Below are 18,929 nucleotides of genomic sequence, written 5' to 3' on the forward strand. Positions count from 1 at the left end.
CGAACCTATGCCTCCGTCCTGCCAAAACAGAAGAGAAGTGCATAAAGATACAAACCAGCTTCACAGATCTCTACGATGCTCAAAACATTCTACCAGCTTTTTCTTTTCAAATCCCCAGATAATGGGACTACAAGGAGTAAGATCCCTTGCTGTTGACTGGGAAAGCTGATGTAACCCGTTATACCAAAGGACAGTAGCACTTCCAATTGTCTGGAACAACCTGTGTGTCAAATCAGAAGGTCACATTCCACCTTCACCTGGCAGCTGAACAGGATTGCACTGAAGTAACGTACAGGCCTCATCAGCAAGTTGGAGAAGCAAGCTATTAGAAATGATTGTTTCCAAAAAATGTTACAGCTCTCAAGTAGTAGACCTTCCTGATCAGGAGATCCTGATTTCAAAGCCTTAAAAAAATCAGTCACTCAAATATTCGGCCTCATCTAGGTGGGAATAACCAATGGTTAGAGAGGTTGCAAATTGTTGTACTATGATGCTAAATCTTAAAAGAACAAAATACAAACATGTTCTGACTTGCCTGCTTTGTTGTATCCCTCAAGTTGAAGCCAGTCGTTAAAGGCTGCCCATTGGCTAACAGATCATTAAAAGCCTGGAACATTCCTCATGCCCACTGACCATGCACCCAAAGAATATGCACTGATCAGCATCAACAAATCATCGACATGATGGGGAGAAATCACTGAAGACATTTGGGGAAAATAAACTGTGGCTTGAATGATCTGGCCTCCACAGTTCTTCTGAGAGTCACTCCCAATGGTCTGCTCTTCTACTTCTGGGAACATTGAAATGATACATTTTCACATTCTGCCACTCATTAAAAAGAAATAAATATTAATAGAACACAAACAGAAATTGCTGGGAATGCTCAGCAGGTCTGGTAACACCTGTGGAGAGAAATCAAGAGTTAATGTCTCAGGTCCAGTAACCATTCGTCAGAACTGAGGAAGTGGAGAGAACTGTGGAGAGAAATCAGCGTTAACGTTTCAGGTCCAGAACTGAGGCAGGGTCACTCGATCCGAAACATAACTCTGATTAATCTCCACAGGTGCTGCCAGACCTGTTGAGCTTTTCCAGCAATTTCTGTTCTTGTTTCTGATTTCCAGCATCTGCAATTCTTTTGGTTTTTGTTAATAGAACAACTTGGGATGATGAAGTGCTGGACTATGTTTGATCTAAAAGTCAAACAAGTGTTAAGTGCCTTAATGAGAACAAGTTTATCTCAGTGACAACATTCCCTCCTTTCAGCATGAGATTGAAATAGACCATATCCTCCAGTCTGATGGTTCTGTTTGTGTTAGCTGTGAGTAGTAAGGTCAGAGGGGCTTAGAGGTACCTTGAAATAGAAAAAGGAGGGTGCAGTATACTTACAAATTCCAGCAATAGGCCAACGAAATCAGAGCAGAGCTCAAGTGAAGCTCAAAGATCTGCAGCCTAAATAAATTAAAGCAAACTTGCCAAATCATTGTTCTTCATCACTTACTGAGAGCTGCTACACAATTTTAATGTGCCTTCATATCATAAGTATCGGATTTTGCCTCTTATTGCTGGTTTCCCCTGATTTCACCTCGGCAGTAAATATTGCACTTTGTGTGACAAACTAACACACTCTGCTGCAGAGGCCAGCAAAGCAGAAAGGTTTTATTTTACCTTCATGTTGTTATACTGGCCATTTCCCAGGTTTAATTGTGTAGGAAAATAACGATGGCATGAGGGCTGAATATTCCAAGGAATCCTCTTCGAATGAAGTGAGCTGACAGATAAAGATATTGCTGATTTCCAGATTATTATTTCTACCACAGTGACAGGGCCATTGCTTTAAGATGACAGAAGAGGGCTGCTTTGTCAATCATGGACTTCCAGCATCACCCACCACCAGCCCTTATCGGGAAATTGCAAAAATCCTTAATAATGGACAGAGAACCATGGGGAGCATATCCTCAATTTTCCAATGTCTCTCTCTGGAAGTGATACTCCCTCAAGGGAATATGTATTTATCAGTTTCTGTTCTCATCACTGGTATTTTTTACTTGTATATTCTGAGGAATGTCTTCTGTGATTATAATTATAATCAGGTCCTTCGGAGTACTCTGATTGGATACTTCAGATCATGTTTTTGCTGCATTAACTCTCCACAGTTTAACTATGGTTTTGGAATCATATATCATGTCCATTTTGTCACAGATTTCAGTGCTCCTATAGTCATTTAATGGATGTCACAGCAAGGATTACCTTGTGCACATTGGAGGGACTGATTTCCCCATGTCTGATTGAGTTAAATATAACTAGTTATAGAGATTTTATAATGAGATTTATAAAAAGTCGGCAGATTTGGTTCTTTTTGACATCTTCAGCTTTAGTCCAGTCACTGTCCACTTTGTATAAATTATCTATCCAGCATTTCAGAGAGCTTTTACATACTTTATAAACTGTCACAGTATTTACAGTCTCATTATATTAATCTTGCTTTGACAAACTGTGAATCTACTGAAAACTCTGGTGATCATTGTGCAATGATTTGCGATGATGTGCTACGTTGAATGAAACAAGAATCATCAAGTCACTGCATGTTTAATACATTTGCCCTGGTTCAGAGGTGGTGTTTTGCCATTTGGCTAATGATACCTGCACATATTCCAACAAGAAATTCAATTGTAAATCAAATATGCTCTCCATTAAACTGGTGTCCAGAAACTGTTCCCATTGGCAAGCCATTACACTGAATCATGTGTTAGATTATATTGATATTCTTCCAATCAAACATGGGCATCCTTTCGTTTTGGTGGAAAGAATGAAAAACTTGCATTCAAATAGCACCTATTGTGCCTTAGGACATATGCAACCCCTGGTAGATGACAGGCACGGCAGCCAATTTGTGCCCAGCAAGATTCCATAACAAGCTGTAAATGAACAACTTGATAATCTTGTATCTCTGCTCATTACATTGAACTGCATGCCACTACTAGCCATGTTATTACATCTGTTGTTTAAGCCGCTCCCTGAACTCCTTAACTGATTTTACATCTTCTAAGCTTTAATTTATTCTCCTGTTATCTGCAATTTTATATCCTGCCTTTTTCTCTAGTTAAAAAAAAGCACAACTCAAGAAATGTTTAGTCTGTTTGATTCTGTGCAGGTCTTTTAAAAAATTAACATTTTTATTCACCTTTAGATTCTGTTTACACCATCTCTAACTGATACCTCTGAATACGAATTCACCTTATCGACATGAGATTTTTCTTTTAGTGAAGGACCACAGTCCTGTATTCCCAGATTTGTAGGTCGACCATATAAATGCTTGCCTCACTAAATAATTGTATCACAGGCTGAGGAAAAAGAGGGACTAAAATTATGAATATTGTTTCAAAGTAAGGAAATACAGTAGGTTTACAATAAGTGTTTGAAAGTTCTTATCATGAAATATTTCCCATTGTGATCCTGAATATATATGTGATACATTTCACAACAACAAAATGGCACCTTCTTTCGTTTTTTTTTCATCTCTTTTTAAGGTCTTTAATTCTCCCTCTTGTTTTCCCTCATTAATTCTCAGTCCTTATCATCTTCATAGAGTCATATAGCATGGAAACATTCAGTCCAACCAGTCCAGACCAACCATAATTCCAAAGTAAACTACTCCCATCTGTCTGCGCTTGGCCCATATCCCACCAAACCTTTCTTATTCATGTACTTATCCAAATGTCTTTTAAAAGTTGTAATTGTACCTGCATCCACCACTTCCTCTGAAAGTTCATTCCACACACAAACCCCTTGTGTTCGAATAATTACCAAAAAACACTAAAGAGGCTAGTTTTTCTGGATTAGAAAAGGCTAAGGGGTGATCTGTATAAAACGTTGCCCCTCATGTCTTTTTTAAATCTTTCTCCTTAAAAGTATGCCCCTTAATCTTGAAATCCCCACCTTCGGGAAAAGGCACCTGCAATTCACTTATCTATGCCCCTCATGATTTTATAAACCCCTATAAGGTCACCCCCCAACCTCCTACGATCCAGCAAAAAAAAGTTTCCAGTCTACCCATATAACCCAAACCCTCCATTCCCAGCAACATCCTGGTAAATCTCTTCTGAACCTTCTTGCTGTCTCACTTTCTCTCTCTCTCTTTAGTTCTCTCGCGACAATCATTTTTTTCCTCTCTACTCCCTTCTGTTTCCTTTGTCCCAAACTCCCTCAGATCCACCACTCCTTCCGTTCTCTCCCTCCGAACATTCATTTGACAAAACAGTGTTATTGAAACTTTCCAGAATTTTAGATAAAAATGTATAATTATTGAAGACATTGATTCTATCTTACAATTGGTGTATTTTACTGCTTTGTAACTTTTCTAGTGTCCGATACACAGTATTAATTTACATTTTTGCTGAAGATTCTCGGTCAAACTGAATTTTTCAAACAAAAGTTATAGTAAAATAATTCTTATTTTGTAATGTACAAAATTGTTCATCATGAAGATGTGTAACTTTTTAGTAATCTCAGTTCCAGCTGATTTTCAATGGTACTTGCCATTTTATGTACAATTGCAGGCAACAGGTCACAGAGACCCAGCAGCAGAGACAGTTCGGTCTTTGGTATAGTTTTGTCTGTTAATGTTTTGGCAATTTCTTTACTGCCGAGGACATAGAAGAATTCTGACCTTTTTATCTAGAGGAAAAAAATGCCGTTAGAATTGATTTGTTTCGATGTATTATTTTTGTAAAAATGCAAATCCAGTCTTTTAAAAATCATATTTATACTTAATGTGTAAAGTGAACATTGAAAGTAAACAATGGTAATGAAAGCTGAAGGCTGCAGGAGTTTTCTTTTCACTCGGAGTCAAGCTGATGCTTCACAACTTGTATCTAAGTAGCACCTATAACATAGAGCAGGTAAGGCACGAGGAATACAGGAGATCCACAACTTTAAACATCCGACTCATGAGCACTCATACTTACAAATGCAATCCCATACAAAGGTATAATTTTAAAGAGTTGACATATGAATACTTTTTGTACTTACAATCTCTACTTTATATTGTTCTGCATTGTGTTCCGACTTGCGTACAACTCGATTTACAACCAGATTCCAGAATAGAACCCATTCACAACCCAGGGACTGCCTATACTGCAGTGGATAACTCATCTCCTGATTCCCTAAAGCCTGTCCACCACCCACAGGGCACAAGTCAGGAATGTGATCAAATACAGTGCCTTGATGGGTACAACTCCAACAATGGCCTGACACCATCCAGAACAAAGCAGGCTAATGATTGGCACCACATCCACTCCCTCCACCACTGGTGCTCAGCAGCAGCAGTGTCTACTATCTACATGATGCACTGCAGAAATGCACCAAAGATCCTTAGACAGCGCTTTCCAAACTCACCATCACTTCCATCTGGAAGCAAAAAGGCAGCAGATACATAGGAACACCATCACCTGCAAGTTCCTTTCCAACCACTGACCACCCCAACTTGAAAATATATCATCATTCTTTCAGTGTTGCTGGGGCAAAATCCTATAGCTCCATCTTTAGCAATATTGTGGATCTTCCTACTGCACATGGACTATACTAGGTGAAGGAAGTAACTCTCCACCATCTTCTCAAGGGCAACTAGGGACGGGCAATAAATTCTGCCCTAATGTTGCCACATTCCATGACCCAAGTCAAATAAAAGGAAAAAAAGAACTTTCTTTCGGGACAGATGTTAATCAAGACCTGGTCTGCTCTCTCATGTGGTTGTAAGAGATTTCTTGAGTAAATAAAAAGCAGAACAGTTATTATGAAATACTGGGCAATATTTACCCCTTAATCACCCTCAATCAAAATATTACTAAAATAGGTCACCCAGCCATTATCACATTGTTGCTTGTAGGAGCTTGCTCTGCATAAATGTTGCCTACATTACAACAGTCACTATGGATATTTCAAAGGCACCCTATTGTCTTTAAAGTGCTTTTGGAGCAGCCTGACATTACAAAAGGTGCCTTATAGATCCAAGTTTCCTCATGTAAAATTCAACATTTACAAAGGGGAGGCATTAGCCGAGGGATATTATCACTGGACTGTTAATCCAGAGATTCTGAGGACCTGGGTTTGAATCCCACCATGGCAGATGGTGGAATTTGAATTCAATAAAGATTTGGAATTAAGTATCTAATGGTGTCCACAAATCTACTATCAATTGTGGGGGAAAACCTATCTGATTCATTAATGTCCTTTAGGAAAGGAAATCTGCCATCCTTACTTAGTCAGGCCTACATGTGACTCCAGCCTCACAGCAATATGGTTGACACTTAACTGCTCTCTGGGCAATTAGGAATGGGCAATAAATGCTGGCCCAGCCAATGACACCCTCCCTCTGTAAATGAATTTTAAAAAGTTCTTTTCTCTCTTGTGGAAATGCTGGAATACAATGGAGGTCAGGAACACCTCCCCATCGAACCCTCTGTACCTCACGGCAATTTCCACCCTTGTTTTGTGTGAGATCGAACAATCGTCCAAATGTACTAGAATACTTCCCAAGAAACACTAAAGAGGCTGGTTTCTCTGGATTAGGAAAAGCTGAGGGATGATCGGATTGTAATCTTTAATGCAGTGAAAGGATTTGACGGGGCTAATATAGAGAAAACATTTCCATTTGTGGGGAGCTCAAAACGAAAGGTCATAATTATAACAGTCACCAAAAAAAAATCTTAACATGCAAATCAGGGGAAATCTCTTTACCCAGAGCGTGGTAAGAATGTAAAATGTGCTAGCACATATAGTTGTTGTAAATAGGATGTATAAAAAGGTGATATCTAGGATGAAATGAAGTACAGTGGAAGACCATTTGTGTGGAACATTACACCAGTACAGGCCAGTAGATTCTGTTGAATGGTCTGTGCAGTACTCTCAATGGAGCTCAACATATAAAATATTAGGAAGCCCACAGCAGCCGAACCTAATCCTAAAGTGCATTTTATAAAGATCGCATTGGGACCCCCAACTCAGCTTGGAATTTTCTAGCCAGGTGTCCTGAAGATAATCCTTGTGTCCTTGTTGCAGTCAGGACTGAAATGGGTGTCAACCAAGTGAGTTTCCAGATCAGATTCAGATCTATAATCACATAATCTACTCACCTAACAACTATTCAAGAACTGACAGTTAATATTCTCAAAGGACATACTTCCAAAACTGCCTCAGAATCCATTTTGCTGACAGCCTGTGGGAGTGATTCACAGCAAAATAACTCATCCATCAACAAAATGTTATTTCACTGGCACATGGGATTATTATGTCAAAAGAATACACCCCATCGTATCAAAACGTTCATTTTCTGATTGTGACAATGGCCCTTGATAAGAAACTGGCTTGTACAATGAAACAATGGATTAAATGCATTTTTATAACCACACCCTGGGTTATACCCTCTCCCCACCCCCCGGCTATGTCTTCTCCCCCTCTCCACCCCCTAGTTATACTCCCACCCACCTCCCCATCCAATGCCTATAGACAGGATGTGGTCTCCCTCCCTTGCCCAATCTTGAGGGATGCCCTGGAAGTCCAGGTTCCAGATCTGAGGGGAGTGGGAGCCAATCCCAAACTGGAGCTCCATTGGAAATACCGACCGTGATGGTGGATTTCCAGGGAACAACCACTTGGAGAGGCTGGGGCATGGGGTGAATCGGTACGTAATATTGGGAGAGGAGACAGACAACATACATTCTTTACAAACATTGAGTTGAGGTTTCCTGATGATGGGTTATGGGGCAAGTAAATAAGATGTTGCTCCCAATGAGTATCATTTTACCAAAACAAGAGCATTGACAAAGACAGAACTACAACATGGTCAATCCATTGGACCAGAGATCATGAACCTGAGGCTGGAAAACCACATGGGACTTGTTAAGGCAGCTCCCACTCTTGATTATATTTGAATTGAGTCAATTTAGCTTATTATTAAATGTTTTGTTTCTTTAAAAATTTATCTTAATGTTTCACTTGTGAAAAGCTCTCAATAGCTTGGTCTTGGAATTGGCTTTGGTGGGAGTTGAGGGATATGGCATCCAATTCTTTCCAAGTTGTTGGGTTTTCATTGCCCTGCAACTCCAAGATAGCACCTTCTCTTTAAGTGAGGTTTACCTCAGACCTTCCAGACCAGCCATAGTATAGATGTAGGAAGTTATATATGCTCCTTTCCCTGTTTGGAACAATGCCACGTGATGCAGAAGAATGGTGAGGTTATGAGTGGTTACCAGATAGTAATCTAATCAATGGGCTGAGCCATTGCAAATTGCACGAGAAAAGGTCGAGTGGGTTTATTACTGTTATCTGAACACTGGGATTAGATTACAGCTTTGAAATCATCTTTTGGAATGTCACTTGTTTATAATAGATAACCTTTATTTTTATTTGTTTAAGGGTTTGTTCAATACTGCTTGCTCATGCTTAAGGGAACAGACAATGGCTCCATGTCACTGCTGTGATGTGGTATTCAAACAAGGTTAACTCTGGGAACACCACCTTAAATATTATCAAGGGACAATCTATGAGGTTCATTTTGCAATGGTCCCAGGATAAGGGTTGGCAATCTTAATAACAACATCAACACTTTACATTTAGTCAAATTTTAAGAGCTGCAATCAGTCATACAAGAATGAAGAACAAAATGTATTTCAATAACAATTCAAAGATTTAGTCATAGAGATGTACAGCATGGAAACAGACCCTTTGGTCCAACTCATCCACATCGATAAGATATGCTAAATTAATGTAGTCCCATTTGCCAGCACATGGCCCATATCCCTCTATTCATATACCCATCCAAATGTCTATTAAATATTGCAATTGTACCAGCCTCCACCACTTCCTCTAGTAGTTCATTCCATACACGTACCACTCCCTGTGTGAAAAATTGCCCCTTTGATCCCTTTTAAATCTTTCCCCACTCACCTTAAACCTATGTGCTCTAATTTTGGATTTCCCCACCCCAGAGAAAGGACCATGTCCATTTGCCCTCTCAATGCCCCTCATGATTTTATAAACTTCTAGAAAGTTACTCCTCAGCCTCTGATGCTCCAGGGAAAATAGCCCCAGCCTATTTATTTACAAAAGCGTGGTTAATTGAATGAGAGTTGTTTTTTGCAAGTATAGTGCTTATATAAGTTTAATAAAACAGAATAAACCATTTAATAACCATTTAATAGTCATCAAAATTGGCTCGATTTAAATGCAATCAAGATCAGAAGCCTCATGTGTCTTTAACAAGTTTTACATGGCTCGAGAGAATGGGCACTTTCTCACAGAGAATGTAAAAGAAATCAGAGCAAGAGGAACCCAGCGTCTGATAAGGAAGGAAACGCTGGAGTCACATGGGTTGCCTGATGCTATCAGCACAGCCACTGAGTCCCAGTTAGAGAAAAACTGTAATACTTCAGGGTGAATTGTGACAGCACTGAGTACAAAAGTGTAGACCCCTTGGCTCTGGCTCTTCAAGTGCTTCAATCTAAACAGCTTGATGGTTTACATTGGAGTTAAATCTCATACACGGTGGCTCAGTGGTTAGCACTGCTCCCTTACCATGCCAGGGACCTGGGTTCGATTCAACCCTCAGGTGATTGTCTTTGTGAAGTTTGCACATTGTCCCCGTGTCTGTGCAGGTTTCCTCCTGTAGTCCAAAGAAGTGCAGGTTAGGTGGATAGACTGTGCTAAATTTCCCATTATGTCCAGGGATGTGGAGGCTTGGTGGGTTAACCATGAGACTTACAGGGTTGGAGGTGAGTCTGGGTGAGATGCTCTTCAGAGGGTTGCTGTGGATGTAATGGGCTGAGCGCCTGCCCCCACACTGTAGGGAATCTTCGAGATCCTTTTTAACATCTTCCTTTCCAAAATTGCATTTTTGTCATTTTTGATGGCAAATCCCATGATGGAAAGCACTTCAAATTTACTTGTAAATTGGGGACATGAGATTTAATCTATATTTATAAGCTTCCATTAATCGCTTCCTCAATCCTATTGTGGAAGTATGTGTGCTGAAACCTGTAGTGTGAAACTTCACAAGACAGGAGCGCTGATCATATAATGGGCCCTGATGTATGTTTCACCTGCACCATGGGCTCTGCTGTAATGAGGCTCCAGTATCACTCAGCTGTTTTAAAATACCATTAAACCCTTTGGTAAAATGGAGCCTGCAGCTGAGATCTTCTGCTGGGAGCTCTGACATTGCTAATGAGTTTCTATCTAACTAGGAAGTGCCTCATCTGCGAGGAAAAGAATTCAAGTCCAGAATTTGTGCAAATGGGAATTCGAGTCAATCGCGGATGATTTTTCCCTCTTTTTATTTCATCTGGCTCTCCAATATCTAGTGCCTCTTTGCGGGGGGGCTCTTTTGTTCTGCCACTCGTTCTAATTCCATGAATGTGTCCCGTCACCAGGATTTGGGATGTCACAGCAATGCTAGGAAGCTCAGTGCTGCTACACCCCCACCCCCTCAGACTAGTGCACAGGAAGTCTGTCCTGTTTACTCCTTGTTCCCAGCATACTAGGGCATCTTGGTATCCTGAACGAGTAGCTGCAATACACATATAATTCAGGACAATAAAAGCAATTGGGCTTTTCATCTGGGAAGGAGTTGGAGCAATCCCGCTTTTATCTGATGGTCTTCCAATACTGGTCCCCGGATGATGATCAGGAGTACAAATGTTGGCCTACCCTCTCCTTCCTAATCTGACTCACTTAAGCAAATTATAGTCACTACTCCAGCCCCTCAGTTGGCATCAACATTTTTCTCCAGCTTTCCCTGCACTATGCATATCCTCCTTACAACTGGCTCTCAGGGGGCTTTATGGTTTATGATCAATCCATAAGACCATAAGACATAGGAGTGGAAGTAAGGCCATTCGGCCCATCGAGTCTACTCCACCATTCAATCATGGCTGATGGGCATTTCAACTCCACTTACCCTCATTCTCCCCGTAGGGTATCACTGTAGGGTATCCTCAAGGGGATATTGTGAGACAACCAATTCCCAGTAAACCCCTGCCAAGCAATCCAGTTGATTCCACCCACCTTCCTCTTTCTTTCCTTGAGCAGAAGATCCACAACTTCCGGCCGGCAATGCCCACCATGGCCCAAGCGGAATTTGGCAAGTGGAGCAGTCACTGGAGATAGGCTGTACATGGAAAACATCTAACAACTGGTCAACTGTTGGTACTGAGATCAGGACAAATGTATTTTTGCATTTTGGAGTTTATCCTCATTTGTCCTGTGTGACAGAAAAGCAGAATGTTACCTTGTGAAATGGTCTGATTAACATATATATAATGACATAAGCAACACTAATAAGCTGGAAATTACTGCTTATCCAGTTAGAATAATTGAATCCCTGTTCAGCTCATCGAGTCTGCACCAACCTTCCAAAGAACATCCCACCCAGACCTAGCACCCCACCCTATCCCCACATTTCCATTGGCTAACCCACACTAAAGGGCAATTTCGAATGGCCAATCCACCTAACCTACACATCTTTGGACTGTGGGAGGAAACCAGAGCACCTGGAGGAAACCCACGCAGATGTGAGGAGAAATTGCAAACTCGACATAGACAGTTTCCAAGGCTGGAATCAAACCAGGACCCTGGCACTATGAGGCAACAGTGCTAACCACTGAGCTGCCATATCAACTTCAGAGTGTAAGACCAGAGTCGCACATAGGCATAAGAGGATTTCTTCCCTGAAGGAAGGATATAAGCAAAGTTATCACATGTTGCAAGTTTCATTTCAGAGTTTTCTGCAGTGGGAAGTGAAGACATAGTCCTATCAGAGTGAGTGTCCTGCACTATACCATGAGTGATTTTCCCCAGACCTTATTTACCACATCAGCTGAGATACTCGAACTTTAGGTGAAAGTATAAAATGGATCATATTGAATGAGTCACCTGTTGTGTAGCTCTCTTCTCTGCCTCCCAGCGATTGAAATAGATTAATAGATAGACCGATCTATTGAATTGTACATATTTGACTAACGAAGAGCCTTGCCCAGCTCCTGGAGACTCTATACCTCAGAAAGGACATGTTTGCCCTGCAGTTGGTGTAGCTTCACCAGAACAATACAAGGTCTCCACTGTTAAATCACGAGACCAGTTTCGACTCAGTTTTAACCCCTGCGTTTGAAAAGCTGAGGTGATCTGATTGAGATATTTAAGTTGATAAAATAAACGGATAAAGCAGTCACAAAGAAATAATATCCTCTGGTGGTGCAGACATTAATTGAGAGCTGGGATGAAATCAGGAAGCACTTAAATGATGGCTATAATGCAAAAAGACAATGCTGGAAATTCTCACCTGTTACATTCACACAACACCAGATTATAGCTCAACAGGTTTATTTGGAAGTACTATTTTTTGGAGCACTGCTCCTTCATCAGGTAGCTAGCTGCTAGACTATAACCTAGTGTAGTGTGATTTTTAATTCTGAACAATGTTACTTGATAATGATGTATATCCCTACCTACCTTGCCACCCCTTCCCATGGAGTATGGACAAACCCATCTTTACTTGCAGTCTCCAATAAATGGCTTCCAAGTATATCAAACAGCTTGAGCTGTTACTATTCAGCATCCTCACATTGTGCAGTTATTGAACTCTGACCTCCAGCTTCCCAACCTGCCTGGTACACCCAGACCAAGCAGATAAATTACAATCCAGCCCATTAATCATAATTAATTCTCATTCTCATCATGAATGTGGGAACACTGTCATAAAAGAGTAGAGACCAATGAGTCATTTGATCTCAGAGAAGCTTTGATTTATAGACACATCATAAACATTCCTCACTGGGAAATGTACTTAGGAAATATCAAAATAAACTGGGCACTCCTAGATTCAAAATAAGAATCATAGGAACCGTAGGAGTAGGCAATGTTGAATGTATCGATGGTACAGCAGAACAGTGCACTGTTGTCTATCTGGCTCATTAATGTCCATCACGGAAGGAAATCTGCCATCCTGACCTGGGCTGGCCTACATGTGACTCCAAGCCCACACCAATGGCCTGTGAACTGTTCCCTGAAATTGTGTAGCCTGCTGCCTTGCTGCATCAATACAATAAAAAAAAGCCTCAAAAAAGGAATGAAACTGTGTGGTTCACCTGGCATCGACATAGCCACTGGAAATGACAATGGCAAAAACATTCCCATCTACTCTTCACAAGTCTTCTTTAAATTCTAGCATCTGGGGGCTAGTGCCAGAATTGGGAGACCTGACTCACAGTCTAGTCAAGCAACAGCCTGACATAGTCTTACTCACGGAATCATACCTTACAGACCACATCCCAGACACCACTGTCACTATCCCTGGATATGTCCTGTCCCACCGGCAGGACTGACCCAGCAGAGAGGGAGGCACAGTCAGGAGGGCATTTCTCTGTTATTTCAACATTGACTTCATAACCCATGAAATCTGATGGCATCAGGCAACATCCTGCTGATTGAGGGCCATTACCCACCCTGTTCTCAACTGATGAATCTGTGCTCCTCCATGTTGAAAAGTGTTTGGAGGAAGCACTGAGGGCAGCAAAGATGCAGAATGTACTCTAGGTGGGGGGATTTCAATGTCCCCCACCAAGAGTGGCTTGGAGGCATAACTAGTGGTCAAGTTTTAAAGAGCATAGCTGTTAGACTTGGTCTGCGATATAGCTGTTATAGGGCATAGCTTTAGACTGGGTCTGCGACAGATGGTGAATGAAGCAACAAGAGGAAAAAACAATCTTGACCCCATCCTCACCAATCTACCTGCTGCAGATAACTGTGACTGTATTGGTTGGAGCAATTATCACACAGTTTTTGTGGAGGCAAAGTCACGTGTTCACATTGAGAATAGCCTTCATTGCATTGTGTGATACTAACACTGTACCAAATGGGACAGATTGAACAAATATAGCAACTCAAGACTGGACATCCGTGGGTCATCAGCAGCAGCAGAATTTCACTCCAACACAATCTGGAACCTTATGGTCCTGCATATCCCCTACTCTACCATTACCATCGAGTCAGGGGACCAACTCACGTTCAATAGAGAGTGCAGGAGGGCATGCTAAGTATAACATGATACACAGCTAAAAATGAGGTGCCGTCCTTGCAAAGTATTGAAAGGTCTATTTGCATAGCCTCAATTGATAAACGGAGCCAAGTCATTCCAACCCAAAGGATCAGATCAAGGCTCTGAAATTCTGTCACATCCAGTTGTGAATGGTGTTGGACAATTAAAAACACCCACTTAAAAAGGAGACTCCACAAATATCCCCAACCTCCATGATGAGAGAACCCAGTACATCCGTGCAAAAAATAAGGCTGAGGATGAGCTTTGTCTTTATTGGAAATATATGATTGTTCCTTCGGAGTCATTGGGTCACAATCCTGGAACTCATTCCCTGACAACATTGTGGATGTGCCAACAATAAATGGACTGCAGCGGTTCAAGAAGGCAGCTCACCACCACTTTCTCAAGGGTAACTTGGGACGGGCAATAAATACTCATCAAGCCAACAACATCACACCTCCCATGAAAGAGTGAGGAAGCAGCTGGTTTTTATTACTTGAATAAAGGCAAAATACTACAGATTCTGGAAATCTGAAACAAATACAGAGAATGCTGGAGATACTCAGCAATTCTGGCAGCATTTGTGAAGAGAGAAACTGGGTTCTGTTCTGAAGAAAAGTCACACAGATGCATAATGTCAACTTTGTTTTTCTCTCCACAGATGGTGCCAAATCTGCTGAGTTTCTCCAGCATTCTCTGTGTTTGCTTTAGTTTTCATTACTTCGTAAGATAGATAAAGAGTAACAACTCCCTTTGTGTTTCTTCACTTATTCCCCGGATAGATTGAGGCACTTTTCATTAATAAAACAAAACTGGCTGACACCAAATGGAACAGAAACACCTCAGTGATTTAATTAATTAAATTACACGCAGTACACCAGCTTTCCAGAATGGGCTCAGTGCTTTTCCACTTTCAGAGCCTGGATATTTTCTCTTCCTTTCTGATCTAGAAATGGGCTAGAAATTTGACACATGCAGCACAAGAGCATATTTTCATCCCTGTGAGGCCCCGATATGTTAACACGAAGATCCAGTGGAATCTGGTCATAAGAGCTGTGTGAATATTCATTGCGGGTCCAAAATACCATTTCACATCACTGAGTAAAACAAGTGGAGCATTGCCTGAAAGACATAGTACGCACTCACTGACGCACAAACACTAAAATTCAGCCTTGGCTTTTTTTTTTGCCTCCTACTTAATTTGAGCACGTTTGTTTTCTCCTTAAAACCGTGTCGCTGTCTTCACAAAACTTAATTCTCAGACACAGCGCCAGGGTCCCAGGTTCAATTCCAGCCTTGGGCAACTGTCTGTGTGGAGTTTGCACATTCTCCATTGGTCTGCTTGGGTTTCCTCCAGGTGCTCCTGTTTCCTCCCAGAATCCAAAGATGTGCAAGTTTGGTGAATTGGCCATGCTAAATTGCTCATAGTGTCCAGGGATGTGTGGGTGAGGTGCATTAGTCAGGGGCAAATGTAGAGTAATAGGGTATAGGGTAGGGGAATGGGTCTGGGTGGGTTACTCTTCAGAGGGTCAGTGTGGACTTGTTGGGCCGAATAGTCTGTTTCCACACTGTAGTGATTCTATTCTATTTTATTCTATAACACTGTGAGGTTACAGCATACTGACATACAATAATAGGGAAGAGTCAAAACATGTGGCGCTGGAAAAGCACAGCCAGTCAGGCAGCATTCGAGGAGCAAAAGAGTCCACATTTCGAGGATAAGCCCTTCATCAGGGACAACAATAGTGCCCGATTATAAGTGGCATGGAGGGTGGGATGTGATGGCACAGCAGGTCAGTAAAACCACCATTCAACATAACAACGTTTGTCCACATCCAGTCCAGAAATACAACCTCTTCACCTGTTGGCTATACCTAACACACGGCAGAAAGCTGGTTGGGTTGACTAGAAAATGCCATCCACGCCTCCTCCCCACCCCCCTCCCCCACCCCACCCCCACCCCGGTAGAATGTTAAGATTGTTGAAGTTGTCTTTCAGGCACAAAGTTAAACCTTAGATTCTAACTTCCTGCTCAAATCAAAATCCAACAGCATTACTTGAGGAGAAACAAAGTTATCACTGTTTCCTTGCTGAAGTTCCACCTTTCAATCCACAAATCTACATTTGCTGCTTCAAGTTTTACTCAGCACAATTAGCATTATATTTATTCATAGTCCTCTCACACTGAGTCAGATGTTTGTGGATTTGTGCATATAACTCCAGGCTGACACTTCAGTGGAGTACAGGGAGAGTGCTGATCTGTCAGCAGTGCTGTCTTTCAGATAATTAACGAAACTACGCCATCTCTGGTAATGAATAATCCCAAGGTACTAAATTGAAGGAAATACATGAGAGTTTCTCTGGTATCCTGAACAATACTTAATCCTCAAGCTACACACCTAAAAAAGATTACACCTTCATTCTCACGTTATTGTCCAAGGGAGTTACTGTGCACAAATTGGTTGCTGTGTTTCCTACAACATTTGCTGCACTTCAACAGGCTGTAAAAGCACTTTGAGTGATCCTAAATAACACCAGGTAAATGTAATTTCTTTATGGTTCTTATCACCGTTTCACACCATTGCAATTCAATAGGAAAGAATGAAAGTTGATGTTTCCCATCAACAGAAACACTAGCTGCTATATAACCAGAGTGTAGCAAGGTACTGGAGCTGTACAGGAAAGAGGTGAAAGTGATGAAAACTGCAACTCCAATAACTATACAGCCCTCACAAAACATCCAGAACTTCACAACAGATTGCAGAATCCCCTAGCCATGGAAAGAGCTAAATTTTAGGAATAATGGAACACTTAAGCCTCAGGCTCTGGAGAGAGTTTTTAAGCTATAATTGATACCAAAGGATTATTCAAATACAGTGCCTAACTTCAACATTTCTCTCTCTCTCTATACACACACACACACTGTATCTATTGTATGTAATTGGAACTGTTAAATACATGTTGGAGGACATAAAAAAAGAACAAAGTACATGACAAGTGTTAAGTGCCCTGATGGTTTTATTTTGAGGTGTTTTCATTTGTCCATTGAAGATTTGCCGAGCAATTTGTGTTGGTTGTCACATGTTTAACAAATGAAGTCAGTTTGCAAACTCAACAAATAATGCCTTGTGACCTGTTGCTTTTTAAAATTAATATTATTTAAGCCATTCATTGATCTATGCTACACAACAACGAATCAAATGGAATACCTGATTTATGACAGACACTTGAGGTGCAATGCAGACATTGTAATGGCATTTCAGAAATAATTGTTCTTTTTGTTCGGTGGAGTATGACGAGAAGTGACTTAAATTGACATGATACCAAGTCAGTTTTGGGACAAGAGAGACAGCTGGCCAGAGTATATCAGAGCTTCATTCACCCCTGACAATACATTCAATCTTATTTAATGTTCTCGGGTTAAGCGCAAGGAAAATTCCAAGCCCAATGTTCATAATTTTCCATCCCTGGTCTGTGGAAAGTACTAACTGCCTTATCTAATAGAAGACAAAGACTTTATCCTCTGTTAAATCTTGTTTTGGAACCTTTCTTGACCTTTAAACCTTCCACACAAAGGCATCAATACATTTATCATTCTTTTAATTGTGCAACTTTGATTCTTTCAGACACAAAAGTGTAGAATTTGACTTGGTGCAATTGCGTAAAACAGGGGACACTGAGTTGGCAGCTCATTTTATATCTTTCCCAAGTTTTCCATGAAAATCAGTGAAAATGCAGAATGGCCATTTTACCCCCTTGCATAAGATCTACTTTTGGAGAAAGAAAGAGATGACTGAGGTTTTTATGTACATGGGTTTTAAAACACTTCAATAAATGTACGGTTGGTCAGGCAATAATTGGACTTACAGTTCATCTCACCACCACTCTCTGACTCTGTTCCAATTTTTCCCTGTGAGATCTTTCTAAACTATTTGTCTCTAGCAGAGATACAGATTGGGAACTAATTTAAGCCTCCTTAAAATAAACATGATTGTCATTCTGCCCACCCCGGTCTTTATTACAGATTTGTACTTGGCTAGTCATGGCTTTTATATTGCTTTAATGTTGGAAGCTTGCCATAACAGTTAAATAGCTTGTCTCTCTCATTAATGCTACACAGCATACTCCAGTATATTTTAGAATAGGGTCAAGGTTTTGTCTTGTATTCTCGCCAGTCCATCGTATTGCCCCATTCATTTTAAGGGACAGCAGGATCCCAAGCTAATGCATATATGAAGTAGAAATTCCTGGCTCAGGTATTAACAGATTCAATACAGGATAAATTTCTTCCAAACATAAAGCCTAGGGTAAACCATTTGACTGGGAAAGAAAGCGTGTACACAAATCCATTTGGAAATACTACAAAGTGCTTTAAGTCCCCTTTAATAATACAGTGGAAGGCAAGCTCACTGTTTCACACCAGAAAGCTGACATCTCTGACAAGGCAGCATTCTGACAGTGCTCCTGCACCAGAGAGCTAACTCAAGCTGCAGGCCAAAGCATCAAGAAAGGATTGAATGTCCAATCCTTGATTTTCACGTGCTAACGTTTAACCAACTGAACCAAGCTGAGGGGTCTGTGAGCACTGAAAATAAAAGATGAACAACTGTTTAAGCCTCTTTCCACCTACCCATATCCAGCCCACACCTCATTCCCTCAGTCCTTGAAATAGCCTGGAGTTATACTGATTCCTAGGTAAAAACAATGACTGCAGATGCTGGAAACCAGATTTTGGATTGGTGGTGCTGGAAGAGCACAGCAGTTCAGGCAGCATCCGAGGAGCAGCAAAATCGACGTTTCGGGCAAAAGCCCTTCATCAGGAATAAAGGCAGAGAGCCTGAAG

The sequence above is a fragment of the Chiloscyllium plagiosum genome, chromosome 28 (assembly GCF_004010195.1).
Source record: "Chiloscyllium plagiosum isolate BGI_BamShark_2017 chromosome 28, ASM401019v2, whole genome shotgun sequence".
NCBI classification, from domain to species: domain Eukaryota; kingdom Metazoa; phylum Chordata; class Chondrichthyes; order Orectolobiformes; family Hemiscylliidae; genus Chiloscyllium; species Chiloscyllium plagiosum.